The sequence below is a fragment of the Apium graveolens genome, chromosome 2 (genome assembly GCF_009905375.1).
Source record: "Apium graveolens cultivar Ventura chromosome 2, ASM990537v1, whole genome shotgun sequence".
Lineage (NCBI taxonomy): Eukaryota > Viridiplantae > Streptophyta > Magnoliopsida > Apiales > Apiaceae > Apium > Apium graveolens.
Window position 1 is genome coordinate 6,253,609 of NC_133648.1, and position 21,621 is coordinate 6,275,229.

At 33.9% G+C, this 21,621-nt stretch overlaps 1 pseudogene; it reads right to left on the reverse strand.

Moving 5' to 3' along the window:
* LOC141684852 (uncharacterized) overlaps positions 1-21,621 on the reverse strand; it is a 64,986-nt pseudogene that overhangs the window by 21,705 nt on the left and 21,660 nt on the right.

A 21,621-nucleotide genomic window follows, 5' to 3' on the forward strand; every position in this document is an offset into this window, starting at 1 on the left:
TGTGTTTCCACATGGAGCGGTGGAGATTTTTGAGAATGATCTGGACCAAGCATTCAAGGTAAATGGTCAGAGGTTGAAGCATTACTATGGTGACACGGTAAACTGCGAGGTGGTTAGTGCCATTTTGTTTTCCGTTTGATCTCGAGTTTCTACGTCAAGCTAACGACGTAAAGCAAGCGCTTCTTGGGAGGCAACCCAAGTTTGTTGTACATTAGTAGATAGAGGAAGAAGAAAGAAAGGAGAAAAACACAAAAAATTCAAAAATTTGAAAAATTTCGGGGCCAACTAAAGTAGCACGGTGCGCCCACACTGAGGAAGCGGGGCGGCCGCGCCAGTTATCCAGAAGTATAGCGCGCCCACGCTGCCTAGCGGGGCAGCCGCGTTGAAACAACAGAAGCACGGTGTGGCCGCGCTGCCCCCCGAATTCTGAAAAAAAATAAACAGTTGGGAATTAAGAAAAAATCGGGGACTTCTTTTAAAAATCAACTCATACCCGAATTTTACTCTTCCACATCCCAAATTTCCCTCTCCAAATCAAACCCATTATTCCCACTATTTCCATAATCAATTCCCACTTCTATTCCATATCTAATACTCTTCTCACCTCCTATATATACATACACTTATACACAAACTTCTCCACCACTTCTCAAATTCTCAAACACAATTCTCTCTCAAACACTTATCTCTTATTCTCTCTTATTCAATCCCAATGGCACCCAAGAAACAAAGAACTCAAGTAAGTAGCAGCATTATCGATTCTTCGAGTGAAGGTGGTGTGAGTCCAAGGTTTTCTACTGCTAAGGCTGAAGCGGAGTATACGAGGCTTCTCTCGAAGCCTATAGCCAAGGAGCGTGGTTTTCTGCCATCGGGGAAGGATGGTAGGCTATTGGAAATGATCTTGGAGATGTGCTGGGTTTCTTTTTGCGAGGCACCCGCTGCCGTGCCCATGAGTGTTGTTCGTAAGTTTTATGCTAATGCGAAGGTGGAGAAGAATGGTTTCACAGTGGTCAGGGGGTGACGGTGGAGTATAGTGCTGATGCGATAACGAGGGTGATTGATCAGCCTGCGAGGAGGTCCGGTTAAGACACCTGGTACGATAAGACTCCGGAGGAATTTGATTTGGATTTGATTGTTGCTACTCTGTGCATACTTGATACTCACTGGAAGTTCAAGAGGGGCACGAATAAATATTTCACGTTCCCTGCTTCGAGCATGAACAAGTTTGACCGTGCATGGAATGTGTTTATTTGTGCGAATGTCATGCCATATTCTCATGTGCATGATGTGACTGTGGAGCGTGCACAGCTGTTGTGAGGCATTCTTCAGGGTGATTATGTGGATCTTGGGATGGTTATTTACCAGGGGATTCTGAGATTTTTGCGAGGGAGTACTACGGGTTGTATACCCTATGCGTCCATTGTGATGAAGTTGTGCTTGGCAGTTCGTGTCCGTTAAGCTGCACATGAGCAGCTTCAGCTTCCTAGTTCTGCTATTGATAGTTCGACTATATTGAATATGGTGGAGTGGTATGGTGGTAAGCCCAATCCTAAGGGGCTTGGTTATTCATTTGATCTTCTTCCGGGCAAGTGGCCTTATGATCAGATGTATGCTGGTGGTTCAAAGTTTGCCCGTGAGGCGGGTTAGAGAGCTCAGTTGGGTGAGGAAGTAGAGTCGTCCCAGTCACAGCAGCCATCGCAGCAGGAGCATGAGGAAGCATGAGTGGATGTTGGAATTGGTATGAACATGACGCAGTATAGGCGTCTAGCGAGGAGGATGGATGCGATGCTTGACATCCATAGTCGGTTTGCACGTGATCTCACCCAGGCATTGAGGACTGCATTCAGAGCCACATGTGTTGACATCTAGTGGCCAGTATTTGGTGAGGACTCCGTGTATCCACCTCTAGACACGCCTGACACTCCACCCGTTGAGGGTGAGGATCCCGATTCCGAGTAGGTATGCCTGATTCCTTACTATTACCTTCACCGAGGACAGTGAAAATTTTAAGTTTGGTGGGGGTAGTAGTTGAAGGATTATGTTTGTTTGAGTCACATATAGTTTACATATTCATGATAGTTTAGTTTATATAGTTGCATTTTTGCCATGTAGAAGTTTTTTTTATTTTTATAGTTTTTATGATAGTTTGTTCATATAGTTCATGCATTTGCATAATAACATGATCCCTTAGATCAATTTTCCGATTGATTTGTGATATTGTTAGGTCCCAATATGTTTGTAGAAGGGGGGGGGTTGAATACAAACTATACCATTTAATCGAATTTAGTGCGGAATAAAAATTGAAACAAAATTCAAGTTAAATAAAAATATTATTAAACTTGAAAGGTGTTACAACAACGGTATCGATTACAAGAGATTAATCTCAAATTAATTATCACAAATCTCGAATAAATTCGACATGAACTTTTTCTATTTTTGCAATAAAAAGAATCAAATGCTAAACGCAATTTGAGATTAAGTTCTAGGGATTTGATCCGCTAGATAGTTACACAAGAACAAGAGAATGATTTCTAGTGGTTTGAATTTAACTTTAATAACTAGAAATTATTGATCTTGAAGTTGCAGTTTGAGAGATGATATGTTTTTCAGCTGCTTTATTTCTTGTTCTTGAGTAAGTGATTGTGTTGAATGTCTTTTGCTGCTTCCTCTTTTATATTTCAATCAACAGAATCCACTTGAACTAGCATGACTATCTGAGAATTGGCATGACTTTCGGTGAGACAATCCGTTGAGCTAGCAAGACAATATGTTGAACCACCATGACTTTCGGTGAGACAATTGAATGAACTAGCAAGACTATCAAAATGAACTGGCAAGACAATCCTCCTTCCAGTAGAACTTTCGGTGAGACAATCAGGAATGGCCTGGCATGACAATCGGTATGAGTCATGCCAGTTCAATCTCAATTGTCTTACTGAATTAAAACTGATTTTAATTCAATTATAATTCAGAAGGCTCTGATACCAATTGTTAGGTCCCAATATGTTTGTAGAAGGGGGGTTGAATACAAACTATACCGTTTAATCGAATTTAGTGCGGAATAAAAATTGAAACAAAATTCAAGTTAAATAAAAATATTATTAAACTTGAAAGGTGTTACAACAACGGTATCGATTATAAGGGATTAATCTCAAATTAATTATCACAAATCTAGAATAAATTTGACATGAACTTTTTCTATTTTTGCAATAAAAAGAATCAAATGCTAAACGCAATTTGAGATTAAGTTCTAGGGATTTGATCCGCTAGATAGTTACACAAGAATAAGAGAATGATTTCTAGTGGTTTGGATTTAACTTTAATAACTAGAAATTATTGATCTTGAAGTTGCAGTTTGAGAGATGATATGTTTTTCAGCTGCTGCTATTTCTTGTTCTTGAGTAAGTGATTGTGTTGAATGTCTTCTGCTGCTTCTATCTTTTATATTTCAATCAACAGAATCCACTTGAACTAGCATGACTATCTGAGAATTGGCATGACTTTCGGTGAGACAATCCGTTGAGCTAGCAAGATAATCTGTTGAACCACCATGACTTTCGGTGAGACAATTGAATGAACTAGCAAGACTATCAAATTGAACTGGCAAGAAAATCCTCCTTCCAGTAGAACTTTCGGTGAGATAATCAGGAATGGCCTGGCATGACAATCGGTATGACAATCCAGTTTGTCATGCCAGTTCAATCTCAATTGTCTTACTGAATTAAAACTGATTTTAATTCAATTATAATTCAGAAAATTCTTAATATTAATTCAGAATTAATTAATCAATTAATTCAATTAATCAATAAATTAATCTTTGCAGATTTAATTTATTTTTTTAATTAAATTATATGACTTAATTAATTAATAGAGAATTAATACTACTCTTGAACAGCAACCATTCTTCTGAAAATCTTCTGAAAATCACTGTCAATTATGAATCAATTCCACCACTTCAATGTTGACACTCGATGTACTGTCTGGTTCATGAGTGACTAACTTCTGTGACGTTTCTTCATGTCTTGACTTTGATAACTTGATTTTCTTCAGATTAAATCCCTGTAATTATCTAATACCCTGACAAGATCTCTGTCACTTGATTAAATCCACAATCTTGATTTATATCACTGAGACTTGATCAATTTCTTGAACTTCTTCCAGTGAAGTAATTCCTCAAGTCTGTAGATGAACCTTGTTTCTGAATCCTTTGACAGATGTTACTTTGTGAGATCTCTTTGACGGTAGATCCACTATTTACTTGTTACATTCTTATTTGAGTTGAGTTAAATCCTCGAATAAACAAATAGGTTATGACATATGCCTTTCAATCTCCCCCTATTTGTTTGTTAGACAATAATAACAAATACCTAGAGGATAACTCAACTAACAAATAATAAAAAGATGTAATCAGAAATGCAAAGTAAATAGCAGAAAAGTTCTGGATTATATTTAACATTTTCCAGATTCCAAATAGATGTTCCTCTAGACTGAACATATCTTCAAGTAGTTTCATCTTCTTTTGTACAACCACATTTCCTGTTGAGAAGCACATATCTCTCTTGCTTCTCCCCCTATGAGAATCAACTGCTTAAAGGAGATCACCTTCGTTTACCACATCTTCCGTACAATAGGATCCGCAGATAAAAACCAATGGTACTCCCCTTTTGGAAAACATCTTATTCCCTTACTAGGAAATCACCTTGTGTTTACCACCTCTCCCGTACAATAGGATCCGTAGTTACAAACAACAATGGTGTAGTGTAGTGTACATGTGCTTTACCTTTTTCTTCCTCCCTGCTATTTCTCCCCCTTAGTTGAGGAATCCTCCAAACTATTACTTAAGCTTTTATCTCCCCCTTAGAGAAGGAATGTATGCCGTTGTCTGAAGGAGTTCTCATATTTCACTTGGTTGGAAAAGAAATAACAAGTAGTTTCATCTTTCTTCCTCATTGTGAGTGTATGATTCTGTTTAGTGTACCTCACATGTGTTTCACTCTTCTCTCCACTCATGCTTACACTCATTCTCACAAGTGTATCACTCCTCTCATAGCTCCAAAATTCAGCTGTACGTGCAAGGAAAATCACCTTAGCCATCCTTAAGGAGGTCACAGGAGGTGCAATGGGAGTTCGCAAATCCCCATCCTTGTTAAACTCGTCAGATAAATCTGAGTCATAATCTACAAGTTGCTAGTTTACCTTTTAGGGTTCCAGATTTGAATTCTGGGAAGGTAAACAATGATCCAACGAATTTAGCATAAAGATCAAAGTTCCCTTCTAATGTCTGTGAAGACATTTCCTTGTGACTCATCAGGTAATATCTGAATCATTGTCAACAAGTTGCCGATCTGCGCCTATGTTAGATCCACTATCCGCAGATACATCCAGGGGATTTAAGCCTGGGGAGGTAGACACTGACCACTGACATATGGCTTTTGGATCAGTATCCTCTCCTAACACCTGTAAAGGCAATTGGTCCATTAAGGAACCTTGAACAATCGAATCTGACCTTAAAATGGTCGAAACTCTTATTTCCGTCAACTCCTCCTTTGTATGTGTAACCTTTCCTTGTGCATCAAGAATTGTTTATGTTTGAGGTACCCTGTTGAGAGAATGAATCTAGTAACTATTTTTGTGCCTTTTCAGCCATTACATCTTTTTGAGAAGATGTATGGGAGCTAGCAGTTGTCTCGGTTTAAAATACTACTCATCTTTATAGGAGACAGAGCTGCTGGGTTGACTACAAAACCTTCCTTATGTGGTGCACTAAGGCACTATCTCCCTCACGCTCACTCATACTTCATTTTAGTGGTAAGAGAGTGTTGGTTGGTTCTGTTTCTGTGTTTGTCTTTACAGTCTGGGATAGAAGTTGTGGGTTTTCAACTTCATGATTGTCAATGAAAGAAAGCCATTGGAGGCTGAACCTATATCACAGAACATATGGCAATATAGAGATAAAATGTACTTAAGATCTATAATGAATGAAAATTATACATTTAATCTTTTGAGAGAAATGATGTACAATAGTGATTTCAAAAGATTTTAACTGAAATAAGAAATCACTAATGTTGAAAGAAGTTTGAGTTCAATGATAACATTACCAGCTTGCAAACAGCCATATCCCTCAGTTAAACCTTTGCTGTTATCTCCAAAGGTAACCACTGGGCCAGCTTTCTCAACCACATTTGATAGCAGGGCTCTATCTCCGGTCATATGTCTTGACGATCCACTGTTAAGAATCCACACTGCCAGTTCCACCTATTTAATGCCCTGCAATACAAATGGATTAAACCTTCTTCGGAACCCAAACTTGGTTGGGCCCGACATACTTGTAGAATTGACCTTTGTCAGGCAAAACAACATTCTTAACTTTAATGTTCTCAACTTTCTCAATGACTGGACATTTGGCCTTGTAAACAGCCTTAACAAATTTCTGTTTAGGCTTAGGCACAAATGTCTCCTTTCTAGCCTTCAAAGGACTAGCAGTCTTAGACCTATCATGCTTCCTATTATTCAAATGCTGACGAGGAGTAGTCTTATCACTAGAAACATGCTTACCATTAAAATAAGCATACATCAAATTAAAAGCACAAGACATACAATTAGGAATACCACATACTTTATGAGAGGGATAAACAATAGGAAAAATATGCATGGTAGACATGGCATTTTTGTTATCCAACTCATGTATGTCTGAGTTAGTCTCAGTTGCTTTCACAACTTTGACTGGAACTTTCGACACACTTGACTTGGAAACAACCTTCTCATTAGCAAGATCTTCAGCACGTATTTCTTCTTGAATAATAAAGGAGGTCTCATCAAATGGTTCAGCAATTGATCCTTTATAGAGGGGTTTATCAACACCCTTAAGCACATGTGGTACTTCCCTACCTTTAGCACAAACATGAGGAGGGGAGTTTATGCCTAATTCTCCAATAGCAACATTGTAATCAAAACCCATTCCTGATGTTTGATTAACAGCTTGCTTACTGTAGAACTCTTTAGCCTTCGAACAAGAATTAAAGTAAGCTTTAACCTTAGTCTCAAGACCGGTGATCTTATCTTTGAGAATAGTTTCGAGTTGTCTATAACAGTTAACTCTATTCTCTAGAAAAGATACTTGTTCTTTTAATTTGTCTTGATTAATGTGCACAAGTCTTAATTCATTGACCTCTTTCTCAAGGTCTTTGATCTGCTGACTTAACAGTTCATTATCACGACGAGCACAATCTAAGGAACCTCCTAGATCATAAACTAATTCAGCATCAGTAAATTTTACCTCTTTTCTTGACGATGAAGTATTTCCATCAATAGCCATAAGAGCAAGATTCCCTTCTTCTTCATCTTCACTATCAGTATCATCCCAGCTTCTTCCCTTTACCAGATAAGCCCTTTCAGAGTTACTCTTCTGATTTGAATCATAAGAGTTCTTTCTTACTTGCTTTGGCTTTCTACATTCTGTGGCAAAGTGTCCCAACTCATTGCAGTTATAGCATCTAATGGTGCTCCGATCAACCATCCCCGTTTTGTATCCACCACTGCTGGTGTTAGAGGATGAAGATCCATCTTTCTGGAATCTGTTGTAGTTGGACTTGTACTTGAACTTGGGATTTCTCTTGAATCTAACATTGGAGAATCTCTTGACAATCTGGGCCATTGACTCATCTTCCAATTGCTCCAGCTCTTCCAAGGAGTAAAAATCATCACTGGATTGATTTATAGCAGGAGGATCATATTCTGCTACTAACACATTTTCCTCAGCCTTGGAATACTGTACCATTCTCCTTGACTGTTGAGATTGTTGTTGTTGTTGTTGACCTACAACTATTAGAGCAGTAGATGTGTTGACCGCTCTATCTTTCCCGTAGACTTCCTTCTGCTGAATATGCTCCAACTCATAGGTTTTTAACACACCATAGAGTCTATCCAAAGAAATCTCACTCAGATCTCTAGCTTTTCTTATGGAAGTGATTCTATGTTCAAGATGAGTTGGCAGTGTTAAAAGGAACTTTTTGTTGATCTCCCTGATTGAATAATATTTTCCATTTTTGTTCAGGTTGTTGATCAATGCATTGTACCTCTCGAACACTTCAATAATTCCTTCTCCTAGATTGGATTTAAAATGTTCATACTCAGAGGTTAGGATCTCTAACTTGTTCTCCCTAACTTCCTCTGTACCTTCATTAATCACCTCAATAGTTTCCCAGATGTGTTTGGAATTTTTACAGTTTATCACATATCTGTTCATCAAGTAATCAAGGGAATCAACTAAAATTAATTGAAGGCTGACATCCAAGAAGGCTTCTTCCTTTTCAGCAGGAGTAAAATCCTCAGGCTCTTTTGCATAGGTTCTAGCCTTGGTAATTACAACATCATCTTTTATCACCTCTGGTTCAATAACCATCGGAATTTTTGGACCCTTCTTTAACAAGTTCAGATATTTGGGATTTGCAACTTGTAAAAACAAGAGCATCTTCTTCTTCCACATAATATAATTTTTTTTATCAAATAATGGAATTTTAACGGTTCCAAATTTTTGTGAAGTCATTATGAATTTTTGAATAAATAAAAATTCAAGGAGTTGAAAAATCACAAAAGTCCAGGATCTTGATTTTTTCGTTAATCAGAAGGCTCTGATACCAATTGTTAGGTCCCAATATGTTTGTAGAAGGGGGGTTGAATACAAACTATACCGTTTAATCGAATTTAGTGCGGAATAAAAATTGAAACAAAATTCAAGTTAAATAAAAATATTATTAAACTTGAAAGGTGTTACAACAACGGTATCGATTAAAAGGGATTAATCTCAAATTAATTATCACAAATCTGGAATAAATTCGACATGAACTTTTTCTATTTTTGCAATAAAAAGAATCAAATGCTAAACGCAATTTGAGATTAAATTCTAGGGATTTGATCCGCTAGATAGTTACACAAGAACAAGAGAATGATTTCTAGTGGTTTGGATTTAACTTTAATAACTAGAAATTATTGATCTTGAAGTTGCAGTTTAAGAGATGATATGTTTTTCAGCTGCTGTTATTTCTTGTTCTTGAGTAAGTGATTGTGTTGAATGTCTTCTGTTGCTTCTGTCTTTTATATTTCAATCAACAGAATCCACTTGAACTAGCATGACTATCTGAGAATTGGCATGACTTTCGGTGAGACAATCCATTGAGCTAGCAAGACAATCTGTTGAACCACCATGACTTTCGGTGAGGCAATTAAATGAACTAGCAAGACTATCAAAATGAACTGGCAAGACAATCCTCCTTCCAGTAGAACTTTCGGTGAGACAATCAGGAATGGCCTGGCATGACAATCGGTATGACAATCCAGATTGTCATGCCAGTTCAATCTCAATTGTCTTACTGAATTAAAACTGATTTTAATTCAATTATAATTCAGAAAATTCTTAATATTAATTCAGAATTAATTAATCAATTAATTCAATTAATCAATAAATTAATCTTTGCAGATTTAATTTATTTTCTTAATTAAATTATATGATTAATTAATTAATAGAGAATTAATACTACTCTTGAATAGCAACCATTCTTTTGAAAATCTTCTGAAAATCACTGTCAATTATGAATCAATTCCACCACTTCAATGTTGACACTCGATGTACTGTCCGGTTCATGAGTGACTAACTTCTGTGGCGTTTCTTCATGTCTTGACTTTGATAACTTGATTTTCTTCAGATTAAATCCCTGTAATTATCTAATACCCTGACAAGATCTCTGTCACTTGATTAAATCCACAATCTTGATTTATATCAGTGAGGCTTGATCAATTTCTTGAACTTCTTCCAGTGAAGTAATTCCGCAAGTCTATAGATGAACCTTGTTTCTGAATCCTTTGACAAATGTTACTTTGTGAGATCTCTTTGACGGTAGATCCACTATTTACTTGTTACATTCTTATTTGAGTTGAGTTAAATCCTCGAATAAACAAATAGGCTATGACATATGCCTTTCAGATATTGATGCTAATGTAGTGATTTCGTATTTAGTGATGTTAAGTCATATCGAGTTGATTTGCATGCTAGAGACACTTGTATTTCCCTAAGTCTTATAGGCTGCTTGAGTGCTATATTTGTAAGTAGAAAATATTAGGAATATTGTTAATATTTCTCTATTATATGATATCCCAAACCATTAAAAGCTAAATCTTTTATAACATTTTTAAGAAACATGGTAGGATAAATGGATAATGTTAGACTTGCTCTTGGGCGGGGTTCCCTTATTTTAGGCTTGTTCCTTTTATGTGACGAACAGTGTTCTAAAAAGCGCATTAAATGGTCGTCTAAGTTGCCGTTTTAGCGGTATCAGGTCATAAAGCGCTTCTATTTATACTAATCGGATGATTAAGCATTTTTAAAGATTAAGCGACCTTTTAAACGGATTAAGCGCTTATTAAACGGATTAAACCGTCATTAAGCGGTCAAACTGATTTTGACTTGTCAAATTTTTAATTGTAAATATTAATATTTATTTTAATAAAACAATGATCTTGATTAAAAAAATATTATTGATATGTGATTTTTTAAGAAAAAATCTATTTTTATATTCTTGATACTTTATTCATTTTCATTGTTTTAGTATTACACATATTATTACTATATTTAAAGTTTTAAATAAATATTTTTTATCCGCTTATAAATCCGCTTAAAATTCCGTTTAAGTGTCCGCTTAACCGTTTAAGCGCGAGATCTTTCCACCTCTTATGGCCGATTTACGCTTTTTAGAACAGTGATGACGAGTTTTTGAGTTACTTATTGTTACGGTATTTTTGAGTTACTTATTGTTATCTCGTCAAGATTTCGACTTCGAATTTATAGTACAAATATTGGCCATTATAATTTGAATCCTTAATGTTTGGATACAAATTTAATTGGGATGCAGTTTTTATTTGGTTGAGCATTGGATATAGTTTGTTGACTTAGATTGAGTTTAGTTTTTGGATCTGAATTCAATTTGATATGCAGTTTTGGTATAGTTTTCTATGATTGCAAATTTGTTGCTTTGATGACTTGTTTGCTTTATTTTGTTTTGGATTGTTGCTGTGAAATTCTCTCTTTTATGTGTTTTTATCAGTTATTACTATTACTTGTCTCTTTCCCATGCACCCGGTATGAATGGATTTAATTAGTGAAGTAGGAAGTTAAGTTTACGAGGATTATTGAAAAAATGACCTCCTAAATATTTTAGAGCTAACTTAATTCTATTATTTTAGAGAAAATGATACTCCGTATGTTTTTAAATAATTATCGTTTGATTTTTTGGAACACATATTTAGAAATTTCGATTATCTAATCAAATTATCATTTTTGATTTTTTTAAATTAAAAACAACAATTTTAATTAAGTGACCAAAACTCCTAAAAATGCATGTTAAAAAATTAAACGATAATTATTTTAAAAAAGAGGGAGTAAGAAATTGGAATGCCATCACAAAGATTTTTACTAAACTCACGTGACTGTTTCATTATTTCAAACATCCTATGTGTAGGAGATTTGATACATGGAATCGCTTGATCTTCCTTACCCTACTTTTTCCTGTGGAACAACAAGATAGTATACTTTACTGTCCCCACTTTGTACCGGGCACTTATTTGATGCAACTGCCTTTGTGCAAAAGAGCAGACCTTCTGCAAACCATTTCTTTTGCAGTCGGAAAGTAAATAGGTCCACAAAAAATAGCACATGACCCTTTTCGTCGAGGATGCTCCTCCTACTTGGTTTGAATTAAAATTTGAACGTACTAGAATCAATTCGGCGATTAAGTATGTAAAATATGATTATATATTAAATATCAAATATAATAATATGTAAATAGCACGCATTATATACATAAAAACAGATTATATATAACACAAGTTCGGTTATGCTCGTGAACCGAGTTAATATGAAACTTGAGCTCGAGCTCGTCTTGGTAGATTATTATAATAGCATGCATTCGAGCTCGATTATTTGCAAGACGAATTAAAAATATTTTATAACTCGAATATTTTAGGAATCGTTCTTATTTATCTTGTATTAGTAGTCTCATAATGAATAATACATTCGTTAATTTTTTTAAAATACATTTTAGATTCTTATACATTCATAGTTAATTTTAAAATCTATTAAAACATTTTTAGGAGTACAGTTTATACATTATGAAGTGAATTAGGGTTAAAAAGATGAAATAGAGTGTGTGGTAGGTAGAGATGAGCAAAATCAAACCGAAAATCAAAACCAAAATCGAAATCGTATGAAATCGCACGTAATTGTACAATTAAAAATCGCACCAATTATAAACCTAACCGAAAAAATTGAACAAATAATATACCTACGGTTTGGTTTTGATAAATTTCAAAACGAATACAAACCGAACCGAATCATAATAAAAATATTAAATATATGTTATTATATACATTAAATTAATTATATAAATTATATTCTATATATTTATAATATTATGTATTTGTAATCCTCGGTGGAAACGTGTACATTATTTTAACACTTGTATACTATTCAAACATAATTTGTATTACCTATATAATGTAGTGAGTAGTGAATTGGAAAACATAATGGGTCTGTATCGCCATCACGTATAAGTGGCTTATTTACTAATAAGTCCATAAGTATTTATCGACGGTTGTTTCTCGACCTAACTTATAAATTTAGAATTTAGAATTTATAAGTTATAAGTTATAAGTTGAATATTAGTAAAGATGTACTTTTTCTCAACTTATTTTGATTTTTCATTTTTTATTAACTTTAATGTTATAATATATGTTTATAAATGGTGTTCTAATTTTAAATTCACAAATTAAGATAATTATATCTTAAAATTATTTTATTTTTCATTCATTTAAGTGAAAAAAATTCCAACTTTTAAGTAAAATTATTGAAACACTTATATAAGTTATAAATATCTATCTACTTATCACTTGTAAGTCACTTATTCGTTTTAAGTCGTAAGTTATATATTTTAAAATTTCCTTGACGGGCGCAATATAGTGAGTCTTCTGTTAGGCTGAAACTTGAAAGCATATTTCATTCATTTCTTTCTTTTAACTGTCTTCTGCTATCTCAATTATGTTACCAAAGTTTATTGTTACAATTCTTTCGTTACTTAGGTATAAACCTGGATAAATTGTCAACTCTATAGAATCAGTTGGTGGAGAGAAGTGAAGAAAACATAAAAATAAGAAATACAATGTGATTTTTTGTCATTATTGCCTAGGCTGATAGGGGTTGAAAGGACAACACATAACACAAGGTGATTTTTGTCACATTCACTTCTTTTCATTGCTTTCTCCTCTTCAAATTCTTAGCCACACTCACTTTAGTTTGATTTTGTTTAAACACCCCCCTCACATGCTTTTACAAGAGTACTAAAATTTCGTTAATTTATAACCAAATTAACTATAAAGTTCGGGACCAAGGGTATAAACTATAAAGTTTGTTAACTTTTTATATAATCACAGTTGGTAAATATAGTTATTAGTATTCAATATTATTTCAAACAACGAACTACGCAAGTCACATAGCATAACAAAATTAGATGTAATCTTAGTATTTCTCTAGATGATAATTTTTAGTATAATTATCTTGTCTGCATATTTCTTTTCATTTTCAAATTTATCAAATAACTGAAATTGATCCGATAATAATCAAATCGAGTTATTTTAAATCAAAATTGAGTCCAAATCCGAATCATTAGTTGTGATTTTCGATTTTATAGATGGAAAATATAAAATTATGATTTCAATTTTATCTGAAAATTGAATCGGACCTGCCCATACGCTCCCCTAATCTTAGGTTTGTTCCCTTATGTGACAAGTCACCTTCTAATTACTACTTCATCAAGATTTCGGCTTTGAATTTATAGTACAAATATTTTCCATAATAATTTGAATCTTTAAAAAGAAAAATAGTTTTGTAATTTTTAATCATACTCCTGTGTCGTTTCTTTAAATTCAAATATTTCTCTGGAACATATAGTTTCTGAGCTTATAATATTTGTTCATTGTGAAAAATGAACACTTCATTATAATTATTACTATTACTAGTATTATTATTTCTTTATTTCCATGCACTCAATATGGATGACTTTAATTAGTGAAAGTAGGAAACGAGTTTATGAAGATTATTGCCAAAAAAACCTCCTAGATATTTTATAGCTAACTTAATTCTATTATTTTTAGAGAAAATTCTAGGAAATTGAAATGGTATCACAAAGATTTTTTAGTAAACCACATTACCGTTGCATTATTTCAAACATCTGTCTCCATCTGTCTTTCGAGCATAATTTCTTCTCCATTTGTCTTTCAAGCACATATCTTTATCTTCTTTCTTTATATTCATCCACAATGATGCTCCGAAAAATCAAATTTTCTTTCCGGAAAAATTCGGTCTTCACCATTGATAATGTAGGTTTTTAACAGAAAAAACTATTATCGACATAACAAAGACGCATACCGTGAACTTGAAAAACTGGTTTTCATGCCATCAATTTCTTTTTTTTTGTGTATAGAAATGGCTGTGAAGTGAGCTATTTTTGCAGACAGCCATCGTCAACTCTATCATTAGATTCGCAGGCCGTAGTACTATCTGTTTGCTCACTTCGGTATATTACTTGGGAACAACAGACCAGGGTGACGGAGGTGGAGGTGGCGCCATCAGCATTGGAGGAGGACGAAATCTCTTGTAGCTCTGTTTCGGTGGTGGAAGAACGAAGGACAATGGCGGAGCTGGGCGGTAGGAAGGTCGGGGAGGCGGTCGAAGGATAGCCTGCTGTTGAAAACCCACATTATCAATGGTGAAGACTGGATTTTACCGGAAAAGAAATTTGAGGCATCGGAGCATCATTGTGGATGAATAGAAATAAAGAAGATAAAGATATGTGCTTGAAAGACAAATGGAGAAGAAATTGTGTCTGAAAGGCATATGGAGAAAAAAATATAAAGAGAGTGATTAAAGAGAGAAGTATATATATAATCAAAAGGGTCATTTGAATCTAGTACTTTCGAGTTTTAATTCGAACAAGTAGGAAAAGCATCCTCAACTAGAAGGGTCATTTGTTATTTTTTGTGGACTTTTTTTACTTTCGGACTGCAATAGAATTGGTTTGCAGAAGGTTTGCTCTTTTGTACAGAGTCAGTTGCATCAAATGAGGTAGAAAGTAGGGTCACCAAGATCCCTTCACGTGATTTCATGTATTAATATCAAATGTCCTGCATGACAGATGTTTGAAACAATGCAACGGTAATATGGTATACTAAAAAAATTTGTGATACAATTTCAATTTCTTAGCATTTTCTCTAAAATAATAGAATTAAGGTAGCTCTAAAATATCTAGGAGGTTATTTTGGCAATAATCTTCATAAACTCGCTTTCTGCTTTTATTAATTAAATTAATTCATATTGGGTGCATGAGAAAATAGAGAAATAATAATAATAGTAGTAGTAATAATTTATAAGGGAGTGTTCATTCTTCACACTCAAAAAGCATTCTAAGCTCAGAAACTATAAGTTTCAGAGAAATATTTGAATTTAAAGAAACGAATTAAAAATTATAAAACTATTTTATTTTTTAAGAATTCAAATTATTATGACAAATGTTCGTACTATAAATTCGAAGCCGAAATCTTGACGAGGTAGCAATTAGAAGGTGACTCGTCATATAAAGGAACAAGCCTAAGATTAGGGGAGCGTATGGGCAGGTCTGGTTCGATTTTCAGATAAAACTGAAATCATAATTTTATATTTTTGATTTATAAAATTGAAAATCACAGCTAATGATTTGGATTTGGATTTAGTTTCGATTTAAAATAACTTGATTTGATTATTATCGGATAAATTTCAGTTATTTGATAAATATGAAAATGAAAAAAATATGAAGACAAGATAATTATACTAAAAATTATCATCTAGAGAAATACTAAGATTACATCTAATTTTGTTATGCTATGAAAATTCAAATTATAACATGCTAATTGTTGTATGAAAAATATGAATTTACAATACAATACGTGCAGAGAAAACATTACCAGTAGAGCAATCAATTTGAGTGTGACCATTATCACACTCACATGCACCATTAATCAGGCATTTGCCATGCCCACTTCAATTGCGTGGACAGGAACCTGCAGATAAAAATTTAATAAGGATCTGAAGACAAGGAGTCTGGACTCCAGAATACAAGGTTGATCAAGGTAAAAAGGCTAATTGAATATAAGTAACTGATGTTTGCCACAATCAGGAAGCCTTATGCCAAGAAAGCAATGACATCTCTCATGGACGGTCTCCAATAAAAATAAAGAATTTGGACACTGACCAGACAAATGAACATGATCTATGCTACAGAGTTCGTGATAAGTTGAACAAACTAGTTCACGTGAAGAAAGATAAAGTAAAATATCAATAATAAAGAATCTTCAAAGATGCATAGATACGGAGATCGACTAGGACAAATATAAGATGATTGGTTACTAAATTACCATTAAATCCAAAAAATTGAATTGGTCCACCTGTTTCAAGAACCATCAAGAACAATCTAAAAAGAGCACATTTACCATGATATGAATGAGTAAAAGTTTAAAGTTATATGAATGGTAATTATGCATGTTCAGTTGCTAACGTTGAAAACTTACGCTTTAAGGTGGAGTTCAGTCATATGTGCTAACATGTATTCACCTATCTAAGTACTGAATTAATGCATTTGTGATTAAAAAATTATGCAGGCTAAAGAGAGCAGGGATTGTACATAAAATAAGATGACATGACTTAAGAAACTACTTAATCCTTTTTAACAGAGACTTGATGAAAGTAACTCCCTTTTCGAAGAAAGAATTGTTGTGCCCCTTATTCTACATTCTCGTTTACCTTCTACCAGAAAAAATGTGTGGACCTTACCGACATAAGTATGTTTAAGAGGACTTCTTCTATTATTATTTTGATGTTTTTTTAATGAATAACACAGAGAAAGTAGAGAACTTTGGATGTCATTATATTGCAGAGCATAAGATTATAAATTCGATTGGTATTGCTTTTAAAATAATTGTTACAATACTATTTTCAATACATTAGCCCCAGCCCTGTCTTATTGTGGGTTGAGTAAGCCTCCAGTTCCAATTAGTAACTAAAGAATTTATAAGAGCCTAATATCACAAACATGATATTTCATGCGGGTGCGGATTCACACACTGAAAATTAAGAGAGTCTACCTCTAATGAGTTGTTCCTGCAACTGTGCTGATAACATCCATTCCCTTGGGTACTAGAACCCCTTACAAACCCTGCACGAACTAATGAAGAGGGCATACACCTATAGAGATCAATGCAGAGGATAACTATCAAAATTAATATTCAACTCTAATTTTATTTATTTATTTAGGTTTTAGAGCAAATTTTACTTTGAGATGCTCCCCCCAACTGCACCCGACATCCTATCAGGCGACCACGCACTGTTAACATCTGTACATGAACCATTTGAATATGAAACAAAAAAAGTACAATAATCGGCCAAAGATTATTGTCCGCCTGTAATGGGACCAGTTTCAAAGGTATTAAAATAAACAGCTAGTCAAACATATTGCATGATTCAAACTGTAAAATATATAAACAATAAATAATATTATCTCATACACATATAATCAAACATAACCAGTCTATCTTTCTCAATCGGAATAGAGAGGATGTTTCTGTAACAACCGTCTGCAATATACACATAAACACACAAACACGTATAATAAAAAATGATGCATATTGTAAACATGTCCCCGAACTCGAAGTAGTAAGAGATCTTTTCCATGGAAACTAAAAAAGAATGGTCTAGAATCAAATTACTTAGTCCTATATTCTGTTACATAAGATTGTTAGTTAAAGCAGAAGATTAAGAATATATTAGATCCGCTTGCTCAGTGTTTCTATTGTCTCAATAATTTTAAATAATTGGTATGCAATGCTTAGAACGTCAAAAGATATTTACTTAATTTGTGAACCTTAAAATAGATGTACCGCAATGAATATACAAGAAATTTGAAATTAGTGCAAATAAGGGTTCCGGTTTTCTCAAAGAGAAGAGTTAATAAACTATAGACAACTACCAAAGGCAAAGATAACATTAGAAGATATAGCAGGTACATATAAATCACTAAGTGTGTAATTTAATGCAAGTCATACATGCATCAGTGGACTTGTTCTACTCATTTTCAATGAAATGTGTGCCTGTGCATTCATCATCAGTGGATTATGTGTTCAACTCATTTTTTGATAAAATGTCTATGTGTCTATTATCATCTAAGTCAATACAAAACAGTATTACTACACATAAAATTATGGATCGTCGTGATTATTGTATTTTAGTTCAATAAATACTGACCCACTTGCGTAATCCTTTTCATATATGGGAAACAACAGTGGGATCATAAACATATAAAAGAGAACAAGAATCAAAATGGGAAATACGTGAACTTCAGAACATACCTTTGTTAGATTACGGAAAATAACGAGCCCAATAGGGAAGGTCATCGCTGCAATATAAAATTGGGTAGTAACCTTCAGCTTCCCTGTTAAACGTACATCCAGATTATTGTGTTGTATTGCAATGATATGCGCCCTTCCACAGGTTGCAAGGGGAGGTAACTGACTCAGTACCTTGATTGTGTCCCCAATCAAGCCGATCAGCCATATTATAATTAGCTCGGTGCCACCCACTATCCTCTAATAGAGCCAGTGTCATTCGTGAAACAAAAGACCTTGTATCCACCGAGCTTCAACAACAGACCTTGTATCCGTCAAAATGTCGGTTTAAGTCGCTCCTTCCCATTTTATTTGAGATGGTTTGACTAGCACGTGTTTTAAAAAAAATTAATACTTGACTTCAATTTAGACTATAAAAATTAGATAGTGGATGTTAAAGTAAGTGTATTATATTGATGTGTGGTTGTAATAATCTTAAGTGATTGCTATAAATCGGAGGTTCGTTATTTTTGAGACATCCAAATAAAATGGGACAGGGGTCTATATTTTATAATTAAAGGATTCTTAACTCCCAATTTTTGAAAGATGCCAAAGTGGAGAAACTAAAAAATGTGTTCTCATAAATGCATGCAAATGTAACTGAACCCGTCTTTGCAAGAAAATGAAGTACTTAAAAGTGAAAGCAATGCTAATCAATGAAACAAGTAATTGGAAGATTATGCGGGTAATAAGAAATTCGTTTGACCGACCTGATGTTCCGCGGCCACCTCCATCTTCTAAATATAGAGCAGTGATTAACATAATGGAAATATGTTTGATGTATAGTCTGGGAACTTGATGTTGAAGTGAACATAGAGATTGGCGTTCATGAAGCCCTTCTGATACATTGGCATGACCTCATCACTGATAGACTTGAATTGATCAGCCTTTGATAAATTATTCAGGATTATACTTCATAACCAAGTGCCTGTCATCCCGATGAGTCAAGAGAATAAGTATATACTGAAGGACATTTTCATATTACCTTTTATGTATTAATATGGTAATTGCAGAGCTAACATGAGAATTACTATATACTAAAGGACATTTTGTTTTGGACCAATATTGCAGATTTGAAAATATCACAACATTCACAAAAAATTAATAACATTATCAAATTCATTAGCATATAATAACAAACATTAATATTTCAATTGTGATTGTTAAGGCTCTGAATGGACATGCTAACCTGATGAGTTTTTAACCAACTTCCTGCATACAATTTAGTGGATATATCTAGTTTCCTTCGAGATGGGGTAGGAAGATCTACATGAGCGACATAAATTTCAGAAAATATCAATATTAATCACCGAATATATGCAAGTGGAATGTGTTAGCCAAAATTGCATAAAAAATTATTACATCAAACTTTTTTTGAACGTTTATATTTATCCAAACTTGAGCATGTTACTACACTTGTTTGAGAACAATCATCACTTCTTACTGTTTTTAAATGTGAAGTAGTTAAATTTTCCACTTTATGATCTGAAAGTCATAGAACAAATATGTTAACATGGATCACTATCATGTTTTTTAGTATAAGAAATAGGGCACTTTTTAATATTGTTACTTGAAAATAAGTATACAAAGAAAAAGAAAAGAATAAGTACACTATCGATTAACTTCTGTAAAATGACAAATGGAATTGACAAACTTATATTATATGGGGAACAAACACTGGAATCTTTATTTTGAGACACTGTTGATTTTTGCGCAGGATTCTCTTTACTGATGGATGTGTTTGATAATTTACTTATTTTGTTTAATCTTGAACCTACAGAAACAACAATTTAAATATAAGCATTAAAGCTTAAAGAACATTTAAAAGTTGCATAGTTGACTGACATACCATTTTGAAAAGGCATTCGTTTATAACCTTGAAACACAAAACATTATAACATTAATGAAAATGTTTTTTACAATGTAAAAACAGATTGAGATGATGTCTTACTCGATCTTTCCATGATTGTGGCTTGAAAACCACTAAAGTTAAAGAACTATCACAGTCGAGAAGAATTGCTTAGTCAAAACATGGTAAACATGAATTGCTAAGCAAGTATAAGGCTATAATTCAGTGATTTCCATGTATGTCTGCAGAGAGTGTTTTTTTTTAATTTCAAAATTACATGATTGAGGCAGAAATGTCGTGAGGAAGGTCGTTATTAAAGAAGTTAATCAATTTTCCTACAATCACGTCATATTGATAGGAAACTGACGGATGTGAATCGGGTTAATCCATAAGGATGGATAGTCCAAGTGAAAGTGTTGGGAATATGTTGCGAACTTGATGATTACATTAACAAAACACCTTAGTAGATTTAACTTAGTAAAAAATGTACTCGACGAATGATCAAATATAGTCCCGACGGATGACTCAATATAGTCCCGACGAATGATGATTTGACATCCATCGAGTGAGTAGCTTATGTAACAATAAGTATTATAACACATTTCTGTGAACAACTTTGTATAGATCCTGTAGTAGCATATGAGTCATGTTGACTATTATTAGATATGCAGAATAGGCTGATTAATTGTAAATATAAGATGTATTATAATTCTGCATAAGTGAAATGAAGTCAAGTGTCAAATAGCTACCCGACGGATGATCAACAAAGCTACCCGATGGATGATCAACAAGGAAACCCGATGGATGACAAGCATGTACCCGACGGATGATCAATTCAAGCATCTGTTGACAGTGACAAGACAGTCACATACATTGGGTGTTTACAAAAGGAATGTGGGAGCCTGTTTAACAGGAAATGAAGAACAAAGAAGCATTACCATTTCCATGCAAGTTAAGAAGATTTTCAAAGATGCTGGAATAGAGTAGTGAAGCAGCGTCGAGTTTGACTTGATAGTTTTGTTTTATTATCCTGTCTTATTACCATGTAAACTTGGTGATATATAAACCAAGTGTAGCTAGTGAAACAAATAACTAAGCAAACACTTTTAGAAGAGAAATAGAAAAAGCTGTAACTGTTAAGAATTTCTCTGTAGTTTGTTTGTTCACTTGTAAAGCAACTGTGAGATAATTTATTCTTCACAAAGTTCTTAAATCGATTTATATATATATATATCTGGTGGATACTTTCAAATCCACCA